The sequence below is a fragment of the Equus caballus genome, chromosome 2 (genome assembly GCF_041296265.1).
Source record: "Equus caballus isolate H_3958 breed thoroughbred chromosome 2, TB-T2T, whole genome shotgun sequence".
Classification (NCBI taxonomy): domain Eukaryota; kingdom Metazoa; phylum Chordata; class Mammalia; order Perissodactyla; family Equidae; genus Equus; species Equus caballus.
The window spans coordinates 20399312-20405992 of NC_091685.1; the positions used below are offsets into that span (position 1 = coordinate 20399312).

The 6681-nt window shown below is 53.8% G+C and overlaps 1 long non-coding RNA gene across 2 annotated transcripts; it reads left to right on the forward strand.

Annotated features, from left to right (window-relative positions):
- The first annotated feature begins 640 nt into the window (after window positions 1–640).
- LOC138919984 (uncharacterized) lies at window positions 641–2695 on the forward strand. Of its 2 annotated transcripts, XR_011430567.1 has the most exons (4): window positions 641–901; window positions 1047–1159; window positions 1321–1440; window positions 1925–2695. It is a non-coding gene; the product is annotated as an uncharacterized lncRNA (long non-coding RNA). The 2 variants fall into 2 exon arrangements; XR_011430566.1 differs by lacking the exons at window positions 641–901; window positions 1047–1159 and having other exon boundaries at window positions 1177–1440.
- Window positions 2696–6681: the final 3986 nt, after the last annotated feature.

Below are 6681 nucleotides of genomic sequence, written 5' to 3' on the forward strand. Positions count from 1 at the left end.
ACCGTTGTTAACTAAAGAGGCACGAGGAAGTGAAGCGACTTTTCCAAAAGCCACAAGTGAGCAGGGGGGAAGGTCTCTGGTCTCCAAAACCCAGAATCTTTCCTCTCTCCGGCAGCCACCTTGCCTTGCGTGTGTGTGTGTGTGTGTGTGTGCGTGCATGCGTGTTCCTTATTGCATAAAGCCACTGTATTATGTGTGCTGTCAGATATCCTATTAAAAAGCAGAGTGGAGAAAACAGCGAGCGGCTTCCTCTGCCTGCACTTCCACTGATTACAAAATTAAATTAAGCGGCGTGGCTTGCTGCTGGTCTTTGATGGGGAATACAATGAACCGCTCTTCGCCTCCCCGTGAGAAGTCCCAGAGAACGGTGCCGGGGGAGCCGGGCCCAAGACAGTATTTCTTCCTCCCAATGCCCGGGGGGCAGAGCCTTCCTCTCTCCAGAAATGTTAAGCCCCTGAACCAGGCTGCCTTTTTATTAGGTTAATAAAACACCAGGCCCATCAAGGCGCCAGCTCGTAAAGGTCAGTGAGTCATGTCTGAGCGCAGAGGAGAGCTGGTGGGGCAGCGGCCCGCTCCCCAGGGCCGGCGGGAGGGCGGAAACTGCCCCCACCAAGGCCAGCACTGCCTCCGGGGCCAGGATGAATGACGCAGGCAGGGCCATGGAGGCAAGATGGACGGGGATCCTCCTGTGCCCCTCGGACCTCAGAGGCCTTGGCCGCGCTGGGTCTCCAGGGAGGGATCAGGACCAGGAGAGGGCGGATGGAGGTCGAGCTGGCAGGAGACGGGGACCCGAGTCTGAGCGATGGACAGGCAGACGGGCAGGAGCGTTAAACCAGGGCACCAGCGATCAGAGACTCTTTGGTGTTACACAGCACGGTGGAGAGGAGCGGGATCGCCATCAGTGAGTTCTGGGTTGAAATCCTGTCTCTCCGTCTGCGTCTGCCCAGCTTCAGTCTGTTCTCGTGTTTCAGTTATCCAGTTGTGTGACAAACAGCTCCCCAAGCTTAAACTAACTGACAACAACAACGCCCCTCTGTCTCTCAAAGGTCTGGGAGGAGACTGAGCTCCCCTGAGTGGTTCTTCTGCTCCACGCGGTGTTGACGGGGCTGCGGTCCCCTGAGGCCGGCTTGGCTGGCGGACGGCAGCTCAGCCAGCGCTGGTAACTGGAATACCTCTGTTTTCCACGTGGGCTTCTCACCGAGCTGTCTGGGTTTCCACAGGGGGCATTCCAAGTGACCAAAGCAGAAGCTGCAGACCTTTGAAAGCCCAGTCTTAGAAATTACCCGGCATGACTTCTGATGCATTCTATTGGTCAAATAGGTCAAGGGCCAGATTCGAGGGGAAGAGAGATAGACTCTCCCTTTCCATGAGAAGAGCAGCAAAGAGCTAGTGCCATCTTTAATCTGCCACATGCCAAGGCAGCAGTGATCTCCTTACAAGGTAAACAAGATTGTGTCACTGTCCTGTTCTCGTTCTTTGGCTTCCCTTTGCCCTGGTGATAAATTCCACACTCCTTTATCATGGCGGCCTCCAGGGATCTGACCCCTACCAACATCTATAGGCCTCAATTCATGCACTCATTACCTTGTTCAATGTGCTCCAGCCTCACTGGCCTCCCTTCAGTTCCTCCAACATAGTAAGCCCTTCCCATCTCAGGGCCTTTGCATGTGCTGTTCACACTACCTAGAGCTAGCCATTCCTCGCCTGACTAGTTCTTTCTCATTCCGCAGCTATCAGCAAAAATGATACCATGTGACCTCCTTTTTCACTTAGTCAGCAAATATTTACTGTGTGCCTATTATGTGCTAGGCGCCGATCTAGGCCCCATCAAGAATAGATCCTGTGTTATTTTCTACTTTAGCATCCCTCTCTGTTTTTGGCACTAATTAAAGCCTGTAATAATCTTGCTTTATTTCTTTGTCAGGTTCATTGTCCATCTCCCCGACTAGAACGAGGGCGGGCCCGCCTGGCTCACCATGGTTTCCCTTAGCAGAGACCTCAACACGGAGTAAATGCTCAACAAATATGTGCTGAACGAATGAATGTTGCTTGCCTGGCCTTGTGACCTTGGCCAAGTGACCTGACCTCGCTGTCTCAGTTTCTCCATCTGTAACAGGTAGTTATCAAGAGTGACCTCCTCACAGGAGCAGGGTGAGGATCGAGAAAAAATAATGCAAAGAAAGCCTCGCCGTGTTCGGCACGTAGTAAGTCCTCACAGAAGTGGCCCCTGATGCTGTTACTGTTATTATGATGATGATTTTATTAAAGCAAGACTCTGGGTCTGCTGCGGCAAGAACTAGCCCGTGAGTCTCGTGAGGGCCAGAGGGCCATGCTGGCGGTGTCTCATCCGTGTGTGAGACCCAGCACGGGGTCTGGCTCTTGCAGGGTGCTCAGTTGGTGTTGGTGAAACCGTATTTAACCAAGGAATTTAGCCGGCGAACGGACGCCCTGTGCTGGCTGTGTCTTCTGTCCTACAGTGTGCAGAGCCTCTGGCCCATAGCTAACATCGTCCTCCTGTGCCGGGTAATAGCCAACACGATTCAGACGCCAGAAAAATCCCCCAGCGATGGATGTCCTTCTACTGTGGAGTTGTCCGGCCACCATGTGGCCCCTCAGAAGGAGGGGCTGGGGAGGGGCTGCCTGTCTCTTACCCTGTCCATCGCTATCAATAATAAAGGGCAGTAATCGTCATTGGCTCAGTTTCCCTGTGTTCAAGGACTGTTACTGCTTTTTGTAGACCAATTTAGGCCAATCAGCTATTATCCTGGCTGAGGCTCAGAGAGGTTGAGCAGCTTGCCCAAGGTCCACCAGTCAGGATCTGTCTGACTCTGTGTCCAAGCTCTTGTCCACTATACCGTCCCGTGTTCCTGGTCCCCGGTTAGACCCTCCCTGCGGCACTCCCACGGCCTCTGTAAACACCTGTTATCACCCTTTGCCTGTAGCCACAGGTCAGAGCCAGCATCACGGGCAGGCACCCTGTGCTCTCACACAGGGCCCTAAGCTCAGACGGTCCCCAGGCTTGGTTTAATGATCTGCTGTCACATTCTTGAAATCTGTAATAACTTTTTAAACAAGAAGCCTCACATTTTTGTTTTGCACTGGGCCCCCCAAATTATGCGGCCAGTCCTGTTATAGGGTGTTCATCTCAGTATTTCCCCCACTGAGCTGTGAAGTCTTACAGGACAAGGCATGGGTTTAGTTTCTCCTTTTGATCCCCAGCACCTTGCACACGGCCTGGCCCCAAGTTTAGGGGCACTGGGCCAATGTGAGACAGACATAAGGGGAAATGCCTTTGGCTGAGACACTCCTTGGGAGAAGAAGACATGAGACTTGGCTCCACCAGCGCTTGCTGTGTGACCTCTGGAACATCGCTTCACCTCTCTGGGCCTCAGCTGTCAGAAGGAAACAGATAGTGCTGCCCTTCCTGTTTTTCAGGGTGGTTGTGAATCAAGGCAACAACAGGACACATGCTGCATGGACACAGTGCTGTACCATATTGGCTGTCTGGGGCTGGTGGGGACACTGAGCGTGTGGGAGGGGTTGGCCCCTGGGGGAAAGGGTCCAAGCAGGAACTCCTCACTGGAGTCTGGGCCCACCTCCCCAGGCCCACCTGGGCTTGTTGCTGATCCTTGGAGGTGACAGCAAGGTTTCCCCCCCAGAGAGAAGAGACAGGATGTGAAAATCCTCATCCATCCACCCGGCCCGGCCAGAGGCTTGGCTCTCCCCCGTGGCTGGCACGCCCGCTCCTGGGGTGCTCATTGCTCCCCTCCCCTGCCCGCCCTGCGTGTGTAAATGTCACGGGCTGCAGAGGGCAAACACGCAGGAAGCCCCGGCTGCCTTTCCATTTACCTTCCCCTCCGGCCGGAGATCAGCCCGCCCAGGGGACTGGATGCAAATTGCAGCCACAGGGTCTGCACCAGAGAGGGATGCCGGGCGGCCCCGAGGCTTTGGCCGTGTGAGCAGAAGTGGGGACAGACCCTGTCCTTTTGGAAGTAGAAGGGAACCCTGCCTGGGCTGAATTGTGGGAGGACTAGGTTTGGGGCGTGCACATCGATCCAGGCACCCTTTTCCCAGTTCCACTAAGGACCTATAGAGCGTCCTTTGACTGTGGGCCACAGCAGTTTCTCTCATGTGTCCAGTCTGCACGCTTACACCCACATTATCTCAGCCAGGCTTCAGGGGCATCCTTTAGGGTTGTCACATACCATTGGGCAGATGGGGAAACTGAGGCTCCCATGCCCAGGGGCTGGAAGCTGGAAGTGGCTGTTCCTCCTATGCTCTTTGCGCCATGTTATGTGCATCAACTCAAGAGGCGGTCCAGGCAGGAAATAGGGGTGGGGAGGGAGAATTTAGATGGATGCCTCATAACTGACCATTCGGGCTAATCACGTGGGCTAGCTCCATCCTGGGGAGTACTTTTCAGGAATGAATATTCTAGAATGCCCTTCTAGAGTTGGGGAGTCTGGGGAGGGGGCAAGGACGAGGTGGCACAATGGAAGAGAAAGTGTCTCGCGGACTGTCAGTGCCCCAGGCGTAGGAAGGCAGGTTATTCGTAAGAACCGCAAGTTCCCTGCAAACGACATCTCGAAGGTCAGAGTGGAAGGGAAGTTCTTGCTGCGTCTTTGCTCCCTGTGACTTGTCCCATGTATTTCTCTCTGTCCATCTCCGCGTGTGCATCTTCCCACTGTGTTTCTGCGCCTCTCTCTCCTGAAGGGCAGGATGGATTTGAGGAAAAGCAAGGTAGAGAAGAGGGTCAGATATAAAGCAGACTCTTTCCAAGGATTAAAATGAGGGTGTAAGAGTTTCCTATAGGATAGGTAGATACTGTGGAAAGCCTGAGACATGTTGCTGCTACTCTGCCCCAGAGGGCTGTTTGCCAGGCAAAGGGCCCCAACAAGGAAGAGAGGTATGCATTCCAGGATAGGAGCCAGCTGGGAAGGGGTCAAAAGAGGCCAACACAGATTCAGAATTCCTATTTCTGGAACTGTGTTGTGGGGAGGCTTCTTCTAGGACCCCTTGAAGAACACTGTATACTTCCCACCCAACTTATAATTAGACCATCTCTCTTGGTCTTTTTTCCTGTCTCTTCCATCTGTCTGACTCATCTCTTCCGTCTGTCTGTTTCATCTCTGATCTGTCCTGTCTGCTCTCTCTGTCTGTCCTTCCTCTCCCCCAGGCCCCTCACCGTCCCTCCTGCCATCTCCCCTGCCAGATGCTGTTTCCAAGGCTGCACACAGGTTTTTCCCATCCCGAGTGATTTATGGACCTGGCTCAGCCCAAGAAATGCTGGCTGGAGCCTGTGCTGTTCCAGGAGCTGGTGCCTGCAAGGCAGGCTCCGCCCTCGGCCCCCAGGCACCATCTCTGGGACACGTTCTGTTGTTTATGCTTTCTTCTGATGGTTTAGGCCCCCACCCTGATACTCACAGACAGATGCCCAGGCTCTGAGCTGCCCCCCTCCCTGACTGACCCTGCTGTGTCTCTCTACGTCTCTGATGTAACTTCTGGCTCTGCCTCCATGTGTCTCTGCTGTTAGCTCAGTTTCTGCCTCTCTCTGTCTCTGCACACCTCTCTTGTAAGTCCGTCTCCATCTCTGACCTTGATCTATGCCCCCATGTGCCGGTGTCTCCCTATCTGGTTGTGCATCTTTGTGGTTCTGTTCCTGTCCCTCCCAGATTTAGCATGCAGCGTTTACGTGGTGCCAGAGGCTGCAAGGACTACCTGCGAGCATCTTCTCCAAGCCAGATTACCCTCAGACGGCTCGGACCTAACACGGGACCCTGGGCTAAGCCGCCGCCACCCCTGCACCCCTTGTCTTTCATGTCACGTCGAGGAAGTTTCCTGAACTCCCGGTGACACTGCTGTCAGGGCCCGACTTACCAGGAGAGCATGAATAATTAAAAGCTGTAGCTGAGGCTTGTTCTGATTTAAACTATATTAGTGTTGCCAACTGTCCTGACCCATTTAATATTCATGCCATTCTCGGCTCCCTTAAAGTGCGAGGAGTTTTCTACCTGATTTAAATTGCGCCTGTCAGTTTCGATTAAAGATCAGGTTGACCACAGTTGCGGGGAAATTAAATGAACATTCTCTTAAGCAATATCATAGAATTTAATGTAGCAATTAATATCTATTGCAACGCGCTGCTGTATGAGCCGCTGGGAGTATAATCTGGGGCTCATGGGGGCTAGCAGTACCCCAAAGTCTCGATCCTCCAGAAATGGGCCCCCATGTGGGTCTGGTCTTTAACTGGCTTCTTCCTCCAGGAGGAGCAGAAAACACAGGGGACAGCTGTTGTTCTCTAGGGCTTGGGGCCCATCATGCTGCCTTTTGACCAGTTCACATTTGGGGAAACTGAGGCACATGGCGTCAGAGGTTTGCTCAAGGCCAGTTTCGATTTGTAATAGAGTGGAGCACTGCACAGAGGGAGGACCAGCCCCTTGGGGCCAGGAGTGCCCAGGTGGCAGTTAGGCGCTGTCCACAGCGGGGGGAGACATGTAGGAACACAGGCCGAGCTCTTTCAGACAGAAGGGCTGGGAGGGCCTCTGGGGACCCGCAGAAGCAGAGGTTATGTGCAGCTGAGGGGCGGCAAGTAGGTTTCAAGGTGTGGGCCGACTCTGATTAATTGATGGCACCTGCCTGCCGTGGGGGGACCTGAGTTTGTGCCATGATCCATCAGCTGGC